We start from the raw sequence: 25,696 nt of genomic DNA, 5'->3' as shown, positions 1-25,696 counted from the left end.
GATCTATTTTCCATCTTCTTTCTCTTTTGCCTTGTCTCTACTCGTTGATTTACCACATCTTCCCAAATTTGTACCCTTGCCCCCACTGCTTAGTTTAAAACCCGCTCTACTTCCTGAGTTATACAGCTCTCAAGAACACCAGTCCCAGCACGGTTCAGGTGCAGATCGTCCCAACGGTACAGATCCTACTTTCCCCAGTATTGGTGCCAGTGCCGCATAAACCAGAACCTACTCCTCCCACACCAGTCTTTGAGCCATGCATTCATTCCCTAATTTGATTGGTCCTATGCCAATTTGCACATCACTCAGGTAATAATCCCGAGATTATGACCTTTGAGGTTCTTCTTCTTAATTTGGTGCCAAACTACTCACAATAACTATGTAGGACTTCCTTCTTTGTTTTGCCTGTGTTGTTGGTACCAACATGGACCATGACAACTGGGCCCTCCCCCTCCCACTGCAAGTTCCTCTCCAGCCCCAAGCAAATGTCCTGAAGCCTGGCACCGGGCAGGCAACACAGTTGTCTGGACTGATGCTCTTTGCTGCAGAGAACAGTGTCAATGCCTCTGACTATACTGTCCCCTACTACCATTACTTTCCTTGTAACTCCCCCCTCCACAACCACGGTTGAATGGCTTTCTGTACTACAGTGCCATGGCCAGTCAGCTCACCCACCCTGCAGCCTTACCTCTCCAAACAGACTGAAAAAACCTCAAACCTGTTGGATAATTGCGAGGGCCAAGGGTCCTGCACTCCTTTCCTCTGGGTCTCCTTACCCGCCTCACACGCAGTCACACCTTTCTGTCCCTGATCACCGACCAAATCAAAAAACCCTATCCCAAGGGGTGTGACTACCTCCTGGACTAGAGTGTCCAGGTAACTTTCCCCTTCCCTGATGTGCTGCAGTGTCTGCAGCTCGACGTCCTGCTCAATAACTCGGAGCCAAAGTTCCTACAGCCACAAACACTTACTGCAGATGCGTTTGCCCTGGATCACACCGGTATCCAGAAGTAGCACATCACCTGCCCTGCCATCTCCAATATGTGTTAATTAATTAATAATTGCTAATTAATTAATTATAATCAATAAAGCCCACAGTTCCCAATAGGCTTTGGCACTGCCAGAAAACTTTACAATACTGATACAACAATACAGTACTTACAATACTGATAAAATTAATAATACCAGTTAGTGGTTTACCTGCTCCTTCTGCTACACCAAAGTGGAAATCAAATACTGGAGGCTGAAAAAGACTAGAAGAAAAAGCACCTCCTCCCCACCCTTCACCAAACTCCCCATCCAGCACACTTTACTTCTTGCTGTAAACCTTACCTAAAGCACCAAATTCCCACTTCGAACAAAATTTCCAAATAAACTCACTTTGTCTTTGTCTCACTCAGGCTGAAGTCTGCCCTCATTAACATGAGCCTCTTATAGAGGTTTTCACAATTATGAAGGGATTTGGTGGAGTTAATAAGGAGAAGCTGATTCGACTGGAATGAAGCTCAGTAACCAGAGGACCCAGGATTGAGATAATTGACAAAAGAACAAAGGGGAAATGAAGAGTATGTTTTTTTTTCAAACACAGAGCGTGATGATGATCTGGAATGTACTGCCTGAAAGCATGATGGAAACAAATTCAATAGTAACTTTCAAAAGGGATTTTGGGTGTATAGTTGAAAAGGAAAAAACTGCAGAGCTATGGGGAAAAACCTGGGGAGTGCACCTAATTGGACAGCTCTTTCAAAGAGGCAGCACAGCCACTTTAGGCCAAATAGCTTCCTTTTGTACAGTATGATTCTATGGATTGAGACCACCCAATCTCATTTCACATAGTTTCCTTTACAGCCAATGGGTGGAGGAGACTCCCATTGCATCAGCATATACCCAATTTGATTGAAACCATTTTGTAGATTTAACTCCACCTGGAATCCAATTGCTATGATGTTCTATTCTTGACCTTTTAAGCAGGGATGAAGGCAACTTGGATAAGGAGGTTTTGCCAGGTGACACTCAAAATGATTTCAGGAACATCAATTCAGTCAGTCTAATGCCAGGGTAAGTCTCGGCCATCTTTCCAAGCAAGCATAGGAGACACAACACCTGCCTTTTTACCTCCTCCCTTCTCACTATCCAAGGCCCCTAAACAGTCCTTCCAAGTGAAGCAGCAATTTAATCATGCTTCTTTCAACTGACTGTATTGTCTTCACTGTTCATGACAGGATCTCCCCTAAACACATATTGGGTGACTGCTTTGTCGAACACCTTCATTCTGTCTGCAATCATGTACCTGATTGCCTACCATTTTAATTCTTCATCTTGCTCCAACTCTGACATTTCTGGCCATGGCCTCCTGCAGTGTTCCAAACAAGCTCAAGATAAGCTTGAGGAACAGCAGCTCATCTTTTGATTGGGCATTTTACAGCCTTCTAGATTCAACAGTAAGTTCAACAACTTTTGATCCTAATCTTTTCCCCCATTTTTTCCCCTTTTACCTTTGCTGGTATTGTTTTTCTCTCTTGTTTTCCTCTTAATTTTTGCTTACACATAGCAATTGTTCATGATTCTGCCATTCACATCACCTTGAAACACATCTTTTATTTCTTTACTTGTCCCTTTAAGATGGCCTTTCGCCTTGCACCATCAATTCTTTTATCATTTAATCTCTCCTGGCTTCCATCCTGTTACAGACCTTCCCCTTTGGTTCCTTTTCTCACTGCTCCCCTTTCGCTTATTATATAGTTCTGATGAAAGTCATTGACCTAAAATGTTGACTCTTGTTATATGTGGTAACATGACTTCTGTCTCAATCTTTTACTCACAAAGGAATGACATAGGTCACATGACTGTGGCAAGCCACAGTACACAGAAGGCAACCATGCACAAAGGCATTTCTCCAAACATCCCCCTTTTCATGAAAAGAAAAAACAAACACATTGCATGCACTATCATTTGCAGTTGTGAGGTACTGACATCCAGTCTGTAAAGAAAGTCATCATGGGTGAACAGAAAGCTGTTCATTCCTTGCTGTTTCACTTGCTTCAGTCTGGGATGTCATGAGTCACGAGTGCTCTTTAGCATGATGTTCTTTACAAGCACTGCATTAGCTGATGTGATCCTGTTTCTCATTGCTGACGTTTGGCCAGTAAGGCATTTCTCTTGCCTACCTCAGACTGGACTTGATTCCTTGATGGCTTACATGGATACACTTATCTCTTTAGGGATGATGACTCTAGTTTATTTAGACAAGGTGTCATCTTGGGCAATCACTTTGTCTCGGTATGCCCGATACTGTCTTACAATAACAGTTGTGTCCTTGATGGTTTCCAGCCACCCTTTCATCACAACTTCCTGTAGAACTTGAAGAGTTGCATCTCGTTGCGTAATTTGCTTGATCTGAGCAAGACGTTTGTCTGTTAGTTTCAATGTTTCTGCTGGGTTGATGACTTCTAGAGCATGACATGCTGTTGCTTCTCGTTGAAAGAGAGCATCAAGTTAATGTGAAGCGTCATGAGCTTTGCAGACCTGTGTGAAGTTGTTGACCCAAAAATGAAGCCGTTGAAGGTAAAGTTGAGTCTATACGATGGAAGAATTCTGTTTATCTCTTCACTGATGCTGTCAGACCTGCTGAACGTTTCTAGCATTTTCTGGTTTTATTTCAGATTTCCGATTGTGTTTTGCTTTTGTGTTAAGTCTCAGGTGTTGTCATTATAAGACTCAGTCCTGAAATATTATTGTCAGAATGATTAGATTTGAGCCAAACCTTGATTGAGCAGGGCATCTTGCAGTGTGCTCCCTCAAGTTGTTTTCCTGCACCCTTCAGCTCAAGTATAATATGCAACGTAACTTGTGGGAAGTGTGATAACAGTGCAGCAAGGCCAAGAGAGCATCAGGGACTAACAGTCTATCTGCTTAATCACTGATTTTTAAGGATTTAGAAAGAAACAAAGGAATGACTGAGGATAAGGCTGGATGTGAGACAAATGTGGTACAGAAAGAGAAACAAAGAGTGGGAAAGAAAGATTGGATGAATAGAGAGAGAAAAGAGACAAAGAAAAGAACTGAAATAATGTCAAATTAAAAAGTTAAACTTTTTTTAAACATTGAAAAACAATATACTAAATGCAGAAATGAGATTCCACCATTTAAATGGTTCCCTTTCTGGGTTAGAGAGGTGGTATTGCATTATCAATTATCATGTCATTACTATGTTAATTATGATTATAACATAATATGATTATAAGGCAGTGGCATAGTGGTATTGTCACTGCACTGGTAATCCAGAGACCCAGGGTAATGCTCTGGGGACCTGAGTTTGAATCCCACCATGGTAGATGGTGGAGTTTGAATTCATTAATATCTAGAATTTAAAAAGACCCTGAAGCCATTGTTGATTACCATTAAAAACCCATCTGGTTCACTAATGTCCTTTAGGGAAGGAAATCTGCTGTCCTTACCTGATCTGGCCTACAAGTGACTCCAGACCCACAGGTTGATTCTTAAAGAAAAAATGCCCTCTGAACAAGGGCAATTAGGGATGGGCAATAAATGCTGGCATAGCCAGTGATGCCCACATCCCATGAACAAATTTTAAAAAACCAATCAAAAAGTTCTGGAGATTTACAACTTATAGAATCTCTCTTAATCCCCTAAACTTGCTGGTCACTATGCACATTAATAACGATGTTCATAGTGAATTTTTGGCCCAATGGGTCACACAAATCACTCAGTTTCAGTACTCGCACATGAAAATCACAGTGGCAGCAGTGTCACCTACACCCCTGCCCTCCAGCATTACACAAAGGATCCAGATCACACCCATGACACCTTTCCTCCTAAAAATATTAAATGAAAAACTTGCCCCAAAGAAGGATTCTTGGCGTTAAAAGATTAGTGGCATACCTTGCTAAGCCTTTGCTGTAAAAACATCAAAGCTTTGCTTGGGAATTATGTCCTTATGACGGACAAGAATGTGGCAGGACAATTCTTTGCTATAAGTGAACCAGTCCAAAAGACAAGTCCCCACTGCACAGCTATGAACCATGAAATAAAGAGGAAACAGGCAGAGTTCTGCTATTTACCTATAGGAATATGTCACAGCAAAGCTGTGTTGTTCAACAAATGCTCCTAGCTGAATAAATTGCTTAGAGTGTCAAAACAACACTTGCAAAGAGAACAGGGATAATCAGTGATAATAGGAGCATTTTATGTTTGTTATGCCCAAGTAATTAATAAGGTTTGTAAGGGTCTCCAAAGAAGTTCAAAGGGTTGATACTACACTTCTACAAACTTTTATTTTATTCTTTCAGGGACGTGAGTGTCACTGGCAAGGCCAGCATTTAGTGCCCTGTCCTGATTGTCCTTGAGAAGGTGGTGCTAAGCCATCTTCTTGAACCACTGTGACTGTGCGGTAGTAAGTCCTGCTGCAGATGCACCTGTCTGTGACAATATCAGTAGGAGTGACCACGACACAGTGTTTGTGGAGACGAAGTCCCGTCTCCACACTGAGGATACCCTCCATCGTGATGCGTAGCACTACCACCATGCTAAATAGGATAGTTTTTGAACAGATTCAGCAACCCACTGGAGGAGGAGGTTCCAAAAATATCCCCATCCTCAATGATTGAGGAGTCCAGCACATCAGTGCAAAATATAAGGCGGAGGCATTCACAAGAATCTTCAGCCAGAAATGCCAAGTGGATGATCCACCTCGGCCTCCTTCAGAGGTCTCCAGCATCACAGATGCCAGTCTTTAGCCAATTCAATTCACCCCACATGATATCAAGAAACAGCTGAAAGCACTGGATACTGCAAAGGCTATGGGCCCTGACAATATTCCTGCAATAGTATTGAAGACTCGTGCTCCAGAAATAACCAAGCTGTTCCAGTACAGCTACAACACTGGTATGCATCCTGCTATGTGGAAATTGCCCAGGTATGTCCTGTACACAAAAAGCAGGACAAATCCAACCCGGCCAATTACCGCCCCATCAGTCTCCTCTTGAGCATCAGTAAAGTGATGGAAGAGGTTATCAACAGTGCTGTCAAGCGGCACTTGCTTAGCAATAACCTGCTCACTGGTGCTCAGTTTGGGTTCCACCAAAGTCACTCAGCTCCTGACCTCATTACAGCCTTGGTTCAAACATGGATAAAAGAGCTAGACTCCCAAGGTGAGGTGAGATGACTGCCCTTGACATCAAGGCAGCATTTGACTGAGTGTGGCGTCAAGGAGCCCTAACAAAATTCAAGTCAACGGGAATCAGGGGGAAAACTCTCCATTGGCTGGAGTCACGCCTAACACAAAGGAAAATGGTTGTGGTTGTTGGAGGTCAATCATCTAAGTTCCAGGACTTGGAAATATAATCGCCATTCCTTCACTGTCACTGGGTCAAAATCCTGGAACTCCGTCTGTAGGGATGGGCAATAAATGCTGATCTAGCCAGTGACGGAATGTGATTCATTCTCATAAATGAATTTTAAAAGGTCCATGTGCTGTAAGTACACCCACAATTCTGTTAGAAAGCGAGTTCCAGAATTTTGACCCAGTGACAGTGAAGGAACAGTGATATAGTTCCAAGTCAGGATAGTGTGTGGCTTGGAAGGAAAGTTGAAGGTGGCAGCGTTCCCATGCATCTGCTGCCCTTGTCCTTTTAGATGGTAGAGGTCACAGGTTTGGAAGGTGCTGTCGAAGGAGCCTTGGTGAATTGTTGCAGTGCACTTTGTAGATGGTACACACTGCTGCTACTGTGTTGGTAGAGGGCGTGAATGCTGAAGGTGGTAGATGGGGTGTCAATCAAGTGGGCTGCTTTGTCCTGGATGGTATCAAGCTGCTTGAGTATTTTTGGAGCTGCACTCATCCAGGCAAGTGGAGACTATTCCATCACACTCCTGACTTGTGCCTTGTAAATGGGGGCAGGCTTTGGGGAGTCAGGAGGTGAGTTACTCATCACAGAATTCCTAGCCTCTGACCTGTTCTTGAAGCCACAGTATTTATATGGTTTCTGGTCAATTGCAACCCCCAGGATGTTGTTGCTGGGGATTCATCAATGGTAATGCCATTGAATGTCTTGGGGAGATAGCTGGATGGTCTCTTGTTGGAGATGGTCATTGCCTGGCACTTGTTGACCACAAAATCTTAACTTAAAAATGTTATTTTTTTCCAGTTTAGCATGCAACAAAAAAAGAACAATATATAAAGATACAACAGCCAATTTGCGCACAGGAAGACACCAGAAACAATAATGAGGTAAAAGTCAGATAAACTGATTTGTTTGTGTAATGTTGGTTGAAGCAGTAATATTGGCCAGGACACTAGGGAAAGCTCCTCTCCTCTTTTTTGAATAGTATCATGGGTCCTGTATTTCTGGTATTAATGGGGTCTAGCACTGGGAACCCAATGATCCCACCTGCCTCACACATCGGTTTTTAAAATTTTGCAAATTGGGTCCCTTGAACCTGATTTATCATCTTACATTAGAAACTAACATTTTCTTCATTATAATATTGTGGTTTATTGTAAAGTAGGTTTATGGGTGTGAGTGTGGATGGGTCTGTCTGTATGATTTAATTTGAATCAGATAGACTGTAAGCTTGGAATTATTAAAAGAAGTTAGGGGTAAAAGGCAAATGAAATGCTAATGAATAAATGTGGATGAGGTCTTAGCATGTAAGGGTGTGAAGGAAATTTGCATTTTTAGACAAGTGAAGGATTGTTTGGGTTTCAAAAGGACGATAGGATGTTTACAACTAACAAGATAAGCAAGGCCAAGCTATATGTATTGCAAAACTTGAAGATTAGGAGCACTTGGCTTTTGGGACAACTTGAGTCTTTCACATATAAAGGTCTAATGGCAGCATTAAAATACAATGATCCTTCCAAGAACATTTCAAAAGCCATCCATTGACCCCCATTATTGATTCCATCATTGTTGTATCATATGATTACCAGGATGGTCGAAGTTGAATAGATGAACCGTGACCTCTCTTCATCCATTCCTATGTTCCTATGACCCCTGATATTAGTCTTTAAACATGACAATCATTTGGTCACCACTGCCTTTCAAAGTGCTTTGATTTAGTTGGCATGAATTTCAACTGTAGTTTCACCAACACATTAAATACTTCCCACTTTCCATCTGCAGTTCTCCCAAGTGTTGTGTTTAATTGGTTGTCTTAGGATATTCCCTATCCTCTTGTTCTGGCAAAGGCCAATATTTTTGTGTGTCATTGTTCTTCTTGTGTACCTTAAGGTCGAACATTATGATCACCTGATCCTAGCTGCTTCCTTTCCTCCACCTATTGTGCCATACCTGATCTAAGACCTGGGTCTAGAACACTCTGCAATCACAATTTATCTGACTAAATGCAAACCTGCACTACCTCAAGAAACATGTTCTCCCCTTCTCATTAGTTGTCGCCCAGCTGTTTTCCCAGTTTATAATTGGATAATAGAAATTTCCCAAGATCAGTGTTCTATTCCAGCCTCCCGAATCTGTAAAACCATTTTCCTAAATCTCCTTTCCTCCTCTCCGGAAGATCTGTAACAATTCAGAGTGACCTTTCTCTTTCTTTTTCTATTTCAGATCTCAACACATATTATTTCAGCTGTCTCAGTCAAGCAGTTGTATCATTTCTTTCTATGGATACAGAGAACTCTGGTGCTGATAATACCACTCGGCTCCTCCTTTTACAGGCAGTACATCTAGATGGTTTTGTGGCTCAGAAGGCAGCGCCCTGCCACTGAACCAGAAGCTCCAGGTTCAAGGGCCACTCTAGGACTTGGTGGCCACGGAAGGAGCATTCTTGATGTAGTTCAACAGGTTGATAATCAGCCTGCTAATTCTTCCAAGACTTCCCCACTATTCCCCAAAGGAAAACAAAGTGTGTGACCAAACAAGCCATACATTTGATATTTTAGTCTTCAACATTTGTTTTTAGCCAAGTACCTGTTATTTTTGCTACACTCACCTGTCCTTTGACACTTCTTTCCAACTCCGCAGATTTGTCTTCATGTTCCTATTATTGTATAAATATAAACAGATCAACCCCATAACTACCTTCCCAGGAAGGGTTAAGCTCGGACTTTAGTTAACTGCGATTATTTGTAAATCAATGCAACACAGCCCATGGAACGAACAACTCAAACCTCAGCCAAGTAATTCACCCCCAATCTCTTCAGCGCAAAACCCAGGTCAGATGGCCCCGTGAGTAGTTCGGGTCTGGGATGCCCTGCCTGAGAGTGTGGTGGAGGCATGTTCAATCGAGGCGTTCAAGGGGGAATTAGATCTTGAAAAGAAACAGTCTGTAGGGATTACAAGGCAGGAGAATGACACTAGGCGAAATGCTCATTCGGGGAGCCGGTGCGGACACGACGGGTCGAAAGGCCTCCTTCTGGGCTGTAACAATTCTGTGACCCTGACGAGCATTAATGGACTGTAAAGAATTCCCTCTGGAAGCTAGTTACAGAGCTACTGAGAGTCACGGACAAATTTCAACCGATCGAACTGACCGTTTCCCTCCCCCTCGCATTCCCCACGAATCCCCTGTGACAATCCCACCAAATATAAACATCAATAATCACAAGTATGGCTCTCGTTGATGAATTCCGTGCGTGAAGTTCCAAAGATACACTGGATTATCAAATCCCTGGTACGGACACAGTTGGCGCATGAAAACGAAAACAAATATTTATCGCTGAGACGATAAACTCAAGAACGATTTGAGATAGTTTGCATCAACAAAGAACCAGGCATTTCAACTTAATAACTGATTATTCAGCTATGAAGCGGATTAGAAACACAGCAATGGATATGCCGGATCTTTGGCTATCCAAAGTATATTCTCGGACAGTATGTTCGCTGCTCACCTCAATCCACTTTATGTTAGTGTTTCAGGCTCCACTCTGCCATTCATTTCCTAGGTTACGCACATTTCCAATAAATAGAACCAGATTCCAGCGTCTCCATAAACTTAACAGGAGAGCAAAGCAGGGCTCACGCATGTACACACAAAAAAAAATGAAATGGCAAATACTGCCCGAATTCGGCCACCTGGGCAGCATTGCTCCCCCTGGATGGGTTAAGATGCAGAGCTCGGGCAGACAGCCCAGTCCCTTCGCTCCCTCTCCGCTTCTGAACTGTGACTCGTTCCTCAAGATGTTGAAACTGGACACAGCCACTATGGAAACTGCCAGTTGCTCCTCAACACAATGTTCGACACAGCTCCGGGTCCTAATGCTCACCTGGCACACACCTGCACGTCGGTGCTCATCTATCTGGTGACTCTGAGTCAACAGGTTAGAAAGCAACCAGCGCAAATTTATCTGGCGCCTTGCAAGACCTCAGAACCTGGCCCATTCACGGCCCAGTGGAGGATTTTTAAAGTGCTATTACTGATGTAACGTGGGGAAACCAGGCAGCAATTTTGCGCATAGCATATCCCAGAAACAATTATTTAATTGTTGTTTGAGGGATAAATATTGTACGAACGAAAGACTTGCATTTATATAGCAGTTTTCAGGACGGCTAGCCCTCTGAAAGCACTTTACCGCCACTGAAGTACTTTTGAAGGGTAGGCAATGTTTAATACAAAAACAGAATTACCTGGAAAAACTCAGCAGATTTGGCAGCATCGGCGAAGAAAAGAGTTGACGTTTCGAGTCCTCAAGACCCTTCTAATTCTGTTTTTTTTTTGGATTTCCAGCATCCGCAGTTTTTTTGTTTTTAGGCAATGTTTAATGTTGGATAGGGAGCAGCCAATTTGCTTGCAGAAAGCTGCCATAAACGGAAACATGATAATGATCATATCGTCTGTTTTTGTGATATTGGCTGTGGGATAAATATCTTTCACATCCACTTGAGAGGACAGATGGAGCCTCAGTTTAACATTTCCAAAAAACAGCATCTCCAACAGTACAACACTCCCTCAATTCTGCACTTGGATGTTTCAGCCCTGCTTCTGTAGTCAAGTTCTCAGAGTGGGATTTGAACCCATGACCTTCTGATTGAGAAGGGAGGGTTATCACTGAGCCAAAGCACTAAATGTTATAGCAATGAAATGTTATTGCACTACTCCAGATATCCAAAAGGTGTGAACACCACTGGTAGTGATGATGAGATTATATATTTTTTATTCTTTTCATGGGGTGTGGCCAACACTGCCACAATAGAGTCAATCACTTTACTGTGGGTCTAGAGTCACATATAGGCCAGACCAGGATCAATGGCAGATTTTCTTCTGTAAAGGACATTATCAGATGAGTTTTTAGCAACAATGAATGATAGTTACATGGTCAGCTTTCAAAAATCCCACCAGCTGCAGTGGTATTTAAATTCATGTTTTCACAGTATTGGCCTGTGCGTGTGGCTTACTGGTCCAGTGACATAATTGTTATTCTACCATCTCTCCTTGGGTGGGTTATTATCTAATCTTGCTGCTAAGGTGGGCTAATACTTGGGCATTATTATCGGATGTAGAGCTCAGGATTTGATTGAGTTGCTTACGCTTTGTGTGTGCTGCACTCAGTAGCCCATAGCTACACAATTTCTAACATGTAATATATAATTGTACAGTACTTTAGTAGGTCTCTGAACAAGTTGCCATGTGGGATTTGGAAGACAGTCCTTCTGTGACAATGATTTATCCGTCTCTATAACACAGCAGATTTATTCGAGCATTTAAAATGAACCATTGTCATTGGCCATTCAGTCCACTGTCTCTGCGCTGGGACTTTATTACAGCAATCCAGAAATTATCCCACTTTCTCCTTATTGCCCTGTTCTTTCACACAAGTAAAATACTGATGGTGCTGGAAATCTGAGAAAAAACAGAAAATGTTCAACAGGATTAGCAGCATCAGTGGAGAGGGAAACAGAACTAACATTTCTGTGACCTTCCATTATTTCTGGTATTATCTGCTTTTATTAGCCATTTCCTTTCCTTTGTTTCAAATGTTAATCTATTTTCTATTAAAAGATGGAAGGTTCCATGCCTCAACTATGCTCTGTACCAAAGCATTCCATGATTTGATAACTTTCTGCATAAAGTCATTATTCCTAAAATCTCTTCTCACTTTCTTGGCAGCAATTTTAAGATGATGACTCCATACCACTGACTCCTCAAACAAAGGAAATAAGGTTTCTTTATTTACCCTATCAAAGACCTTTATAATTTGAATATTACTGAAAAAAGAGACATGCTATTGAAGCTTTTCGTCTTGCACTCATCAGGTCAGCTCCCAAGATAAACCAACAGTAAAGGGAACAACATTGTCTCCATCTCTGTGCTGGGACTTTGCTACACCAATCCAAAACATGTTTTTTTTTTTGGATTGCTGTATCAAAATCCCAGCACAGAGATGAAGACAATGTTCAGACAGTCATAGACTTTGACAGCAGGGAAAGAGGCCCTTCGGCCCATCGTGTCCAAGCCAGTCATCAAGCCCCTATCTACTCTAATCCTATTTTTCCAGCACTTGGCCCGTAGCCTTGTAGGCTATGGCATTTCAAGTGTACATCTAAATACTTCTTAAAAGTTGTGATGGTTCCTGCCTCTACCACCCTTTCAGGCAGTGAGTTCCAGATACACCCCCTGCCCCACCTTCTGAGTGAAAATGTTTTTCCTCAACTCCCCTCTAAACCTCCTGCCCCTTACCTTAAATCAATGCCCCATGGTTATTGACCCCGCCACTAAGGGGAAAAGTTTTTTCCCTATCTACCCTATCTATGCCCCTCATAATTTTGTACACCTCAATCAGGTACCCCCTCAGCCTTCTCTGCTTTAAAGAAAATGAACCCAGCCTATCTAGTCTCTCTTCATAGCTTCCAGCCCAGGCAACACCCTGGTGATCTCCTCTGCTCCCTCTCCAGTGCAATCATATCCTTCCTATTGTGTGGCAACCAGAACTGCACACAGTACTTCAGATATGGCCCAACCAAAGCTTTATAAAGCTCCATCATAACCTCTCTGCTCTTGTATTCAGTGCCTCGACTAATAAAGGCAAGTATCCCATATGCTTTCTTAACCATCTTACTTACCTGTCGAGCTGCCTTAAAGGATCTATGGACATGCATACCAAGATACCTCTGATCCTCTGTGTTCCCTTTACTGTTGGTTTATCTTGTGAGCTGTCCCAATGAGTGCAAGAATAAAAGCTTCAACAGCATGTCTCTTTTATCAGCAATACTTAAGTTCTGTACTACCTTAACAACTATTTATAAACCTCCATAATATTAAAAGTCTCTATTATGTCTGCTCTTAGCCTTCTCTGCTCCAGTGGAAATCGTCCTTCTATTTTAGGTTTCTCATTCTTGACATCATCTTGTTGAATCTTTGTTGCAAACGTGAATGATTTTAATGTCTTTTGCTAATGGTGTCCCAAAACTGGACAGCAGTCTAATTGTAGCCCTTTTCCTTGTACACAATTACTACAGTGCCTTTGCTGGTGTACTCTGTGCCCCTTTTAATAAAACCCCACATGCTGTCGGCCTGTTTTAAGGATTTAATCTCCTGCACTTGAACTTCTAGGTCTCCTTTAAATGCTTTATCAATCCCATTGAGTGTACGCTTCTTGGGCAGAATTTAATCCGTGGTGTGCCATTCCCAGAGGCAGAACCACTTTCGCCTTAGGAGGAGGTACTTGGTACTTCGCTTTGGTAGGAGCCACTTTCACATTAGTGCCGTGAGCCAGCTCCCACATGATTCGTATGAAAATCTAAACGGCCGGCAGCGGCTATGTGAACACGTGCAGTTATCTTATGAAGGCGGATTTCCATTGGAGGATCCCACCATCAGGCGACAGTTCAGAAAGTCTGGGTGGGCTATAGAAGAGCCGCCTGGACAAGCAGGGAAGCTCTGCATCAAGGCCCTGGCTCCAAGTCCACGTCCGTTCGTTCTGCAGTTCGGGCAATATGTTTTTACAACCCTTCCTAACCCTCAGCCTCTCTCAAACTTAACCTCCCCATCATCCCTTCCCTCATAAATCTATTGTCCTGTCAAATCACGCCCCCAATGCGCCCCCCACCCCCAACACATCACGTCCAAACCCTTCACAAATAAAATTTGAGATGTCAGAGCAAAGACACAGGTTGGCCCCACGGTTCAGCGATGCCTCCCTGCAGATTCTCCTGCAGGTAGTCGCTTTCCATAGTTTGATGGAAGGGGGAAATAACAAGGCGGCTTAAACTGCACAGTTGACATTAAGGAGCTTAAAAGAAAGAAAAACTTGCACTTATAGTATGCTTTTCACAACTTCAAGTGTCCCAAAAGTCTTTACACCTAATGAAGTATTTTTGAAGTGTAGTCAGTTGCAAAGTAGGAAAACACGAAGCCAATCTGCATACAACAGATAGAAAAGAAAATATAATTGGTCAAATGAGAAGATATAAGATTTTAAAAAGTAACATTAATGTGAACAGTGCCCATTCATAATATTTGCAATTTAACATCCGCTGACACCTTTCTGTGAAATGGAAATAGGCTAAAAACTTTACACTTTTTTTATCCAATGTCTCATATTGCACCATAGCGCTGTTTCATATTTCACAAGATTATGAACAGTTGCCATGGACAAATTTGTATTCAATTACATTTAACTCCACAAAATGCTCAGTGATAGAAGGCAGTTGGGATATACATTGGAGTGTGCCATTTGTGCTTGAGCCAGTATACTTATAAAATGTGTCCTATTTTACATCAGAGGTATGATATATGGGCGGAATTTTACAGCCCTGATGTGGTGGGGAGCAGGGCCAGAAAATGTGGCCAGCCATTCAAAAGTCCATCGACTTCAGCAAGGCTAGAAGCTCCCGCCAGGGGAAGAGGCCACAAAATTCCACCCTACGTTTCAGCAATTATTTGGTTGTTTAAAGATGTATGCTATGTGCACATGCACGGCCTGAGAGTGTAGTGGAGGCAGATCATGTTATCAAGTCATCCAAGAGGGAACTGGATTATTATCTGAAAAGGAAGAATGTACAGGACTATGGGAAGAAGGCAAGGCAGTGGCACTAGGTGAATTGCTCCTTTGGAGAGTCAGCTGAATGGGCTGAATGGCTTCTTTCTGTGCTGTAACCATTCTGTGATTCTGTGAAGTGAAAAATGCGTGGGTGGAAGTGCTTTTTATCTGGGTCCTGAAAATGGAAACATTTTGCAATTGGTCATTCTTTCATTTCAAACAACTTTACACAGATGTTGCTGCTAAAGAAGACAGGAAATGCTGCAGCTTAATTATGCACTGGTAATCTTTAGTGACACTTTGTAATGTGAATGATAGTTCTTTTCTGGATGAGTCATAACTTCCTTCAACAGTACATCAGGAAGATTGAAACCAGCATTTTTGATCTCCACAACAAACTCTCATTTCTTGCTGATTCCATCTCCCTCCTTAACTACACATTCAGATGGAACCAGGCTGTGCAAGGCCTTAACATCCTGTTCAACCCATTGTCCTGTTAAACCCTACATCCTACTCATCACCAATGATTTATTTTGACCTCCCCAGCCAATTCCCTACTTCAGATGCTCTGCTGCCTCTAAAATCCTTATCCGTAGTTTTTCTACCCTGAGATGTGGTTATTCCAATGCTCTTGTTAGCAATCCATCCTCCACTCTCTATAAGCCCCAGTGGTCCAAAGGTCACTTTAATATAGCCTGCACCATACCATGCCCTTCTCACCTAAAACCCCCATCTTTGTTATCCTGCTGAAGCTCCTTATTCCTCCATGCAGTAAATTTAAAATTACATCTGAATTAGGAGCAGGAGTAGGCCACTTGGGCCCTTGAGCCTGCTCCGCCATTCAATAAGATCATGGCTGATCTGATTTTAACCTCATATTCCTGCCTACCCCCGATAAACTTTCACCCATTTGCTTATCAATAATCTATCTAACTCTGCCTTAAATATATTCAAGGACTCTGCCTCAACCACTTTTTGAGAAATAGAATTCCAAAGTCTCACAACCCTCAAAGAAAAAAATTTTCCTCATCTCTGTCCTAAGGCAACCCCTTATTTTGAAACAATGACCCCAAGTTCTAGATTCTCCCACAAGAGGAAACATCTTTTCCACATTCACCCTGCCAAGTCCCCACAGGATCATATAAGTTTCAATCAAGTTGCCTCTTACTCTTCTAAACTCCAGCAGATACAAGCCTAGCCTGTCCAACCTTCCCTCATAAGAAAAGCCGCCCAATCCAACTATTATCTAGTAAACCTTCTTTGAACTGCTTCTAATGCATTTACATCTTTCCTTAAATAAGGAGACCAATTCTGTACATTGCAGTCTAGATGTGGTCTCACCAGTGCCCTGTATAACTGAAGCATAACCTCCCTACTCTTGTATTCAATTCCTCTCAGAATAAGCAATAACTTTCCATTAGCTTTGCTGATTACTTGCTGCTCCAGCACATTATCTTTTGTGATTCATGCACTAGGACACCCAGATCCCTGCAACCTCTTACCGTTTAGATAATATGCATCTTTTTTATCCATCCTGCCAAAATGAACAGCCCCACATTTTCCTACATTATACTCCATTTGCCAAATCTTTGTCCACTCACCTAACCAATCTATATCCTTTTGTGTCCTCCTTACATCCTCTTCACAGCTTACTTTCCTATCCACCATTGTGTCATCAACAAATTTAGCAACCATAACATTGGCCTCTTCATCCAAATCATTTATATCAATTGTAAGGAGTTGAGGCCCAAGCACTGATCTCTATGGCACACCACTCGTCACACGCCACTTGTCCTTATCTTTAAATCTCTCCATAACTTCACCCCACCATACCCCTTTGACCTTATATCCCCTGCATCTGCCTTTTTGTTTACAACTTCTCCTTTTGTTCTGCCATTGGTGGCAGCACTTTCAGGTACTTTGGCCTTACTCTCTGTAACTCCATTTTTAAACCCCCCTACGTCTCTTCAAAAAGTTATTCAATACTCTTCTTTTTAATCACCTTCTCCATCACCTTTCTTAATCTCCTAATAAACGGGTACTATTAGATTAAAATATTCTAACTTTAGCATCCGTATCCCCATCTATTTTCATTATCAAGTACCTTTAAGTTGCTCTTAAATAGCAACTTCCTGCTGTTAGATACTAAAAGTCTTGTTAGGCTTGTGCAACACTTAATTGATGTAACATGTTTTTTGGTGACTTCAGTCACAATTTCATCATAATATGTTGTTTATTGTCTCAAATTAAAAGAAGAGCAAAGCAGAACCGAATGCGAAGGGATGCACCAATTAATAGTGAAGAGATCAGCTAGAAAAATGCCAATCAGAAACTGAGAGGAATACCCATGCATTCATCTTCCTTGTCCAATCACCCATACAGCAGCTAGGCAGTCAGTCGAAATGTCCTGCATCTGGCCTGACTCCATCTAGATTGGCAGGTTCAAGTCATTTACAGTCCTACCACATCCCAACCTCTGCAGAATCAGTAGGAAAACCCTGCAACTGCAGCAGGGATTGGGATCCAACCGCGGAATTTTTTGGTTGCTGCCCAACAGCAGTAACTGGAAGTCCTGCAGCTCTAATTACCTAATGGCACCCTATTAAGGATTACTTACCCATTTGTGTCACTTTCATCTCATGTTATGATAGGGATCAGGCAAGGCCTTTGCTGAAGCTTTTTCTGGAACCTGTGCATCTGGGCACATATCCAGTGAACCTTCGGGATAATGGGGGTCAGGGACACCCCCATAGCACTTAATTTGCACACCCATCCTTAACCTGCACCTACTGTAGGTGTCAGTGCAAAGGGGGAAAGAAACTGAGCAACACACCCACCACTTGTTTCCTTTCCTATGTACCAGGGAACTGAGTAAGGAAAGTTGGGAACACATTTTGGGATCTTTATTAAAGTAGAACAAATCCAATGTTGTAAAATTCTAAAATGCACTTCAGTCAGCGATTCCCATGGAGGAGGTCTTATGTTTGTGGTTTGGAATGCAGCCAGGTTAATTGGTTTGAAACACTCATAGGCCTTTGAACTTTATTCTTTTTGAAAGGACAAATGGTTTTTCACTACTGATCTAATATGAGAATCTGTAGATGCCTTTCATCTATAGTAGATGAAAGTTGTCTCACTTTAATGTTTACAACATGCTTCTGAAGCCCTGTATAGTCTGTAGAGTATAGGCCAGGTGTTTGGTTCTCCAGGCTAATTGGCAGCCTCCTGCTTTCATCCAGTTGTGTCTCATCAAAGTATTAAATGGTCAAGGGAAGCTCTACACAGACACTCTGAAAACTTCATGTAGGAGTTTTGGTGTCGACTTCCAGCCCTTGGAGAAGCTTGCCCAGGATCGCTGCACCTTGTGCAACAAAATAAAAAAAACCGTGTGGCCTCCCTTGAAAACAATCGTAGAGAGAAAACACAAGGAGAGGAAATCCTGAGCCAGCAGCTCATCCAAAACTCAATCACCTGCAGTATCCTGTCCTATTTGCAGCAGAACCTTCCGGGCGCAGATTAGCCTTAGCAGTCACCTACGTGCCCACCAGAACACTATCAAACATCCTAGATGTTGAACATAGTCATCTTTGCCTTGAAGGACAAACAAGAAGAACTGGGTATGAAAGACCTGAATAAGTTTTTGATGCTCTTTTTGATTGAAGATGCAAACTCTGAGACCCAATTCCATATGATTATTGGAAAGGGAGGAGGCGAAAGTGGAGAAGGGGGTGGTGTGTGCAAGAAAAAAAATCAAAGATCACCCTAGTCTCTAGGGTCTACAACAAAGGGCCATAGGATTAAGGTTAAATGTAAAACATTTAAAAAAGAGAACAGAAGAAACTTCTTTACATAAGGAGTTGGTAGGCTGTGGAATTCACTTCTAGAGCTCGTGGTTAGAGCAGAAGCTATGTCTAATATTCAAAATTATATTGAATAGGTGGATGAAGAAACAAGGTAGGTAAATATGATTAAAACTATTTACTCGCATAGAGGGTAAATATTAAAATAGGTTGGTGAGGCCAAATGAGGCTGGGGAAGGCTGGTGAGACTGGGAAGAGTGTCCTGCAGTCAGCATCGCAGTGAAGCAGTCTGGGAAGAGTGTCCTGCCATCAGCCTCACGGTGAAGCAGTCTGGGAAGAGTGTCCTGCAGTCAGCATCATGGTGAAGCAGTCTGGGAAGTGTGTCCTGCCGTCAGCATCACGGTGAAGCAGTCTGGAAGAGTGTCCTGCAATCAGTTCTTGTTGAAAATCACAAGAGTAACTCCTGACGAACTGACTAAGGCCCTTGAGTCCTTCAAGAAGAGTAAGACTCCTGGAGGTGACGGCTTACTGGCTGAGTTGTATTCAGTTCAGTGGGACTGGATCGGCCCAGGCCTGCTAGAAGTGTACGAGAGTATGCTGTTGGTCGGCAGCATGTCAGAATCCATGAGGAAAGGCATCATCACCCTCATCTACAAGCAGAAGGGGGGAAAGGGAGGAAATTAGAAATTGGTGACACATTTCACTGTTGAATGTGGACTATAAGATCCTGCCCAAGGTCATCGCCAACCAGGTCAAGTAGGCTCTGGAATTGGTGATCCACCCTGACCAGACCTGCGCTGTGCCCACCAGGAAGATCTCTGACAGCCTTGTGCTTCTCAAGGATACAATTGCCTATGTACAGGACAGGGGTGTGGACACCTGCCTCATAGGCCTGGATCAGAGAAGGCCTTTGACAGAATATCGCACACCTACATGGTGGATATGCTCTCCAAAATGGGGTTTGGGGAGGGAATTGGCAACTGGATCCAACTGCTCTACACTAACATCAGTAGCACAGTTTCAATCAATGGGTGGGAATCAGAAGGCTTCCCAATTAAATCTGCAGTCAGGCAGGACTGCCCTCTCTTCCCTGTCCTGTTTGTGTGTTGCATAGAACCCTTTGCTGAGTCCATCAGGAAGGATCCGGGCATAAGAGGAGTGATGATCCTAGGCAGTGGAGGCATTCAGGTCAAAGCCTCCCTGTGCATAGATGATGTCGCCATCTTCAGCTCTGATCCGCTGTCAGTGCGCAGGCTGATCAACATCTGTGACCAGTTTGAACTGGCCTCAGGAGCCAAGGTAAATCATGGGAAGAGCGAGGCCATGTTCTTTGGCAGCTGTGCTAACCGATCCTTTGTCCCTTTTACCGTCAAGTCAGGTGGCCTGAAGGTGCTGCGGATATGGTTCGGAGGGACAAGGGCATGCGCTAGAAACTGGAAGGAGCGTGTGCCTATGTTGGGAAGAAAACTGGATATGTGGGAGCGATGCTCCTTCTCCATTGTGGGTAAGAACCAGGTCATCAGGTGTGAGGCATTCTCAGTGTTGCTGTATGTGGCGCAGATCTGGCCCATTCCTCACTCCTGCGCGATGGTGATCACCCGAGCCATCTTTCGCTTTATCTGGAGGTGGAAAATGGATCGTGTCCACAGGAACACGATGTACAAGCCTCTAGATGGAGGGGAAAAAAACGTGCCCAACATCGCCCCCATCCTGATGGCCACCTTTGTGTGCGGCTGCATCAAGCTGTGCATAGACCTTCGGTACACAAACACCAAGTGTCACTATGTGCTGAGGTTCTACCTGTCCCCAGCATTGTGAAGAGTGGGTCTGGCCGCACTGCCGCGGAATTCTCCAAGTAGTTGAACCACCTGGCCCTCATGGAAATGTTTATGTAGAGAAACATGTAACATCCTAGAGGCCCTGAGGGAAAAGGAGATGGTGGATCCTGCCAGATGGTTCCCCAAGCAGAATGCCTCATCACCAGAACTTTCCAACAAGCACCAAGATGTAGCTTAGCTGGTGGTGAGAAAGGCCCTCCCTGTCAGATCCTTCCTACATGCCAAGATTCTCAACCCCTCTGCACATTGCCCTCAAGGTGGCTGTGGTGGGGAAGGGACCGTGGTTCACCTCCTTGTGGAATATGCCTTTGCAAAGAAGTTCTGGAGAGAGATGCAGTGGGTTTTGTCAATGTTCATCCTGAGCAGTGCTGTAACACAGGACTCTGTGCTCTATGGGCTGTTCCCAGGGACACACACCGAGACAAACATCAACTGCAGCTGGAGGATCATCAACTCGGTGAAAGACACTCTTTGATCTGCCTGAAATTTGTTGGTCTTCCAGTGGAATGAGTTCCAGTGAAACGAGAGCTGCAGACTGGCACATTCCAAGGTGCTGAGAGGTGCACTAAAGGTTGGGGCAGCCGCCGCAAAGGCGCAATGGGGAAAGGTCGCTGTCTAAGACCTTTCTGCCATGGTGCACTGAGGGGCTGGGAATTGTATTGACTCCTCGGGCTGTACGACTCATAATGAATGTATGCATTGAATACTAAATGTACCATAATTGTACTGAAGCATCTCAGAGTGCAACATGATGCATGTCGATAACTCCAATATCATTGCACTGTCTGACTGTCTCTAATGACCATATTGAAATGTCTGTAATATTCATTGATTGTAGTGAAGCACCCCATGATCCATATATAGAAGTTGAATATGATTGCCCCTTTAGTGATGGCTGTTGAAAAATGTTTTGTAATGTTCTTTCAGATATTTTATGAATAAAGTATATTTTTCCAAAAAAAATACAGGAGGGACATCACAAGATAGCGTGAGAGAGCGGTGGAGAGATCAGAATCAGCATGAGTGCGGGGAAGATTTGAAAAGTGACGTCAACACAAAGGTGAGAGCTGATTGGTGAGTAGCGGGTAAGTGTTTTTCTCCAGTTTTTTTCCAGTTTAAAATAGATTAAGCTAAGGAAAGGCAAGGGTTCTAGTTTTTAATTAAAGTACATAAATAATTTAACTTTATTTAAACTATATTTAACTTAAAGTAAGGGGCTTTTTTTCAACTAGAGGCATGGCAGGGCAGCTCAGTCCCATGTTATGTACTGCCTGCAACATGTGGGAAGTCCTAGATACTCCTTGTGCTCTGACCGACAACGTGTGCAGGAAGTGCCACCAGCTGCAGCTACTTGAACTCCGGGTTTCAGAGCTTGAACGGCAGCTGGAGGCACTGAAGTGCATCCGCAAGGCTGAGAGTTTCGTGGATAGCACGTTTTTAGACGTGGTCACCCCACAGCTTACGGAAGTGCAGACAGAGAGGGAATGGGTGACCATCAGTCAGGAGAAAGGTGTCAGGCAGTTAGTCAGGAAATCCCCAGTGCATCTCGCTCGAGAAGCGTTTTTCTGTGTTGGAAAACGGTGAGAGTGACAGCTCCTCTGGGGAGTGCAGCCACGCTCATGGCACTGTGAGTGGCTTAGCTGCACAGTCGGGGGAGGGAAAAGAGGGGAAGAGCAATAGTGTTAGGAGACTCAATAGTAAGGGGAGCAGACAGGCATTTCTGCGGCCATAGACGTGACGGTATACCAGGATGGTATGTTGCCTCCCTGGTGCCATGGTCAAGGATGTCACTGAACTGCTGCAGGGTATTCTAAAGGGGGAGGGCAAACAGACAGAGATCATGGTATATATTGGTACCAACGACATAGGTAGAAAGAGGGATGAGGTCCTGCAAGCAGAATTTAGGGAGCTAGGAAAGAGATTAAAAAACAGAATCTCAAAGGTGGTAATCTCTGGATTACTTTGGGTGCCATGTGCTAGTGAGTATAGAAATGGGAGGTTAGTCTACATGAATGCAAGGCTGGAGAGATGGTGCAGGAGGGAGGGCTTTAGATTTCTGGGCCATTGGGACCATTCCTGGGGGCAGTGGGACCTGTACAAGGCGGATGGGTTGCACCTGAACCGGAATGGGACCAACATCCTTGCGGCGAGGTTTGCTAATGCTGTTGGGGAGGGTTTAAACTAACTTGGCAGGGGGATGGGATCCTGAGAGGAGGTTCAGCAGGGGGAGACGCACAACCAAAATTAAAAGAGAGAGCATGTGAGTTTGGAAGGCATATAAATTATAGGCCAGTTAGGGCACAAGGGAGTTTGGCAAGGTTGGATGGTATTTATTTTAATACAAGGAGTCTGATGAATAAGGCAGATGAGTTGAGGGCACAAATTAACACATGGAAGTTTGATGTAATTGCTGTCACAGAGACATGGTTGAGAGAGGGACAGGATTGGCAGATCAATATTTCAGGATATAGGGTCTTCAGCAGAGACAGGGAAGGAGGTAAAAGAGGACGGGGCATCACAATATTGATGAAGGAATCAATTACAGCAGTAAGGAGGGATGGCATCTTAGAAGGCTCCTCAAATGAAACAATATGGGTAGAACTTAAAAGCAAAAAAGGGGTAATCACATTGCTGGGAGTGTACTATAGGCCTCCAAATAGAGAGAAATAGAAGAACAGATATGTATTATGCAGGTGTTTCAGAGAAGTGTAAAAATAATAGGGTAGTAATAGCTGGGGATTTCAACTTCCCCAACATTAATTGGGTTAGTCATAGTGTGATAGGTTTAGAGGGAGCAGAATTCTTAAAATGCATCCAGGAGAGCTTTTTAAGCCAGTATGTAGAAGATCCTACAAGAGAGGTTGTGGTTCCGGACTTAATTTTAGGGAATGAAGCTGGGCAAGTGGTAGAGGTATCAGTGGGGGAGCATTTTGCAGGTAGTGATCATAACTCTGTTAGATTTGAGGTTGTTATGGAAAAGGACAAGGATGGGCCAGAAATCAGAGTTTAAATTGGGGGAAGGCCGGTTTTAATAAGATCAGATATGATTTGGCCAGAGTGGACTGGGAGAAGTTACTTTTAGGTAAATCTGCATCATTCAAGCAGGAAATAGGGAGAGAACAGGGCCAACATATTGCAGTAATATAAAGGGTGGGACCAAGAAATCCAGGGAACCCTGGATGTCAAGGGATATACACGATTGGATAAAGAAAAAAAGGGAGGCTTATGGCAGATACAGAGGGCTTAAAACAGCAGAAGCCCTAGATGATTATAGAATGTGTGGGGGGAACTTAAAAAGGGAATTAGGAGAGCAAAAATGGGGCATGAAAAAACATTGGCAGGTAAAGTAAAAGAAAAGACTGAGGGGCGACCTGATCGAGGTGTACAAGATTATGAGGGGCATGGACAGGGTGGATAGGGAGCATCTGTTCCCCTTAGTTGAAGGGTCAGTCACGAGCGACACAAGTTCAAGGTGAGGAGCAGGAGGTTTGGGGGGATAGGAGGAAAAACCTTTTTACCCAGAGCGTGGTGACAATCTGGAATGCACTGCCTGGGAGGGTGGTGGAGATGGGTTCCCTCACATCCTTTGAAAAGTACCTGGATGAGCACTTGGCACATCATAAAATTCAATGTTATGGACCAAGTGCTGGTAAATGGGGTTAGGTAGGTAGGTCAGGTGTTTCTCACGTGTCGGTGCAGACTCAATGGGCCAAAGGATCTGTTCTGCACTGTGTGATTCTGTATTCTGTGATTCTGTGAAAATCCAAAATTATTGTACAAGTACATTAAGAGTAAGAGGATAACTAGGGAAAGAGTAGGGACCATTAAGAACCATAGTGGTAATTTATTTGTGGAGCCAGAAGATGTAGGTAGCATTCTAAATGAATACTTTGTGTCGGTGTTCACAAGTGAGAGAGACAACATGGGTATGGAAATCAGGCAGAAGGACTGTGATATAATTAAAGAAATTAGCATAGAAAGGGAGGAAGTTCTAAGTGGTCTGGCAGGCTGAAAAGTAGATAAATCTCCAGGCCCGGATGAAATGTATCCCAGGCTGTTGAGTGAGGCAAGGGAGGAGATTGCAGGGGCGCTGGCAATACTTTTCAATACCTCTCTGGCCACAGGAGAGGTGCCAGAAGACTGGAGGACAGCCAATGTGGTACCTTTAATTAAGAAGGGAGGAAGGGATAAACCAGGGAGCTATAGGTCAGTCAGTCTAACCTCAATGGTGGGGAAACTATTGGAAGCAATTCTGAGGGACAGAATTAATCTACACTTGGAGAGGTAGGGATTAATCAAGAACAGTCAGCATGGTTTTGTTAAGGGGAGGTCATGTCTGACCAATTTGATTGAATTTTTCGAAGAAGTGACCAGATGTGTAGATGAGAGCAATGCATTTGACGTAGTCTACTTGGACTTCAGCAAGGCTTTTGATAAGGTCCCGCATGGGAGACTGATAACAAAGGTAAGAACCCATGGAACCCAAGACAATTTAGCAAATTGGATCCAGAATTGGCTGAATGGCAGGGAGTAGAGGATGATGGTCAAGGGGTGTTTTGTGACTGGGTGCTTGTGTCCAGTGGGGTTCCACAGGGATCAGTGTTGGGTCCCTTCCTGTTTGTGGTATACATAAACGATTTAGACTTGAATGTAGGAAAGTTGATCAGTAAGTTTGCGGATGACACAAAAATTGGTGGGGTGGTAAATAGTGAGGATAGCCTTAGATTACAGGGGGTTTAGATGGGCTGGTCAGATGGGCTGATCAATGGCAAATGGAATTCAATCCGGATAAGTGTGAGGTGAGGGACAGCACAAAGAAGGCACGGGAATACACGATGAATGGTAGGACCCTGGGAAGTACTGAGGATCAGAGGGGCCTTGGTGTGCATGTCCACCGGTCCCTTAAAGTAGCAGGACAGGTAGATAAGGTGGTTGAGAAGGCATTTGGGATACTTGCCTTTATTAGTCGAGGCATAGAATATAAGAGCAGGGAGGTTATGCTGGAACTGTATAAAATGCTGGTTAGGCCACAGCTAGAGTATTGCGTGCAGTTCTGGAATCTGCATTATAGGAAGGATGTGATTACACTAGAGAGAGTGCAGAGG

General features: G+C 43.5%; 2 protein-coding genes across 2 annotated transcripts in view; one reads left to right on the top strand and one right to left on the bottom strand.

Annotated features, from left to right (window-relative positions):
* zdhhc11 (zinc finger DHHC-type containing 11) overlaps window positions 1-9,989 on the bottom strand; it is a 142,385-nt gene extending 132,396 nt beyond the window's left edge. The window contains exon 1 of the mRNA XM_041184017.1: window positions 9,866-9,989. The gene's annotated coding sequence lies outside the window, so the exon portion shown is untranslated. The remainder of the gene's footprint in view (window positions 1-9,865) is intronic.
* trip13 (thyroid hormone receptor interactor 13) overlaps window positions 7,232-25,696 on the top strand; it is a 137,371-nt gene continuing 118,906 nt past the window's right edge. Inside the window, exons 1-2 of the mRNA XM_041183400.1 lie at window positions 7,232-7,246; window positions 21,560-21,651. The gene's annotated coding sequence lies outside the window, so the exon portion shown is untranslated. The remainder of the gene's footprint in view (window positions 7,247-21,559; window positions 21,652-25,696) is intronic.

The sequence above is a fragment of the Carcharodon carcharias genome, chromosome 3, assembly GCF_017639515.1.
Source record: "Carcharodon carcharias isolate sCarCar2 chromosome 3, sCarCar2.pri, whole genome shotgun sequence".
NCBI lineage: Eukaryota > Metazoa > Chordata > Chondrichthyes > Lamniformes > Lamnidae > Carcharodon > Carcharodon carcharias.
Note: the sequence above shows the minus strand (reverse complement) of the source record. Positions and strands in the feature narration are given on the sequence as shown.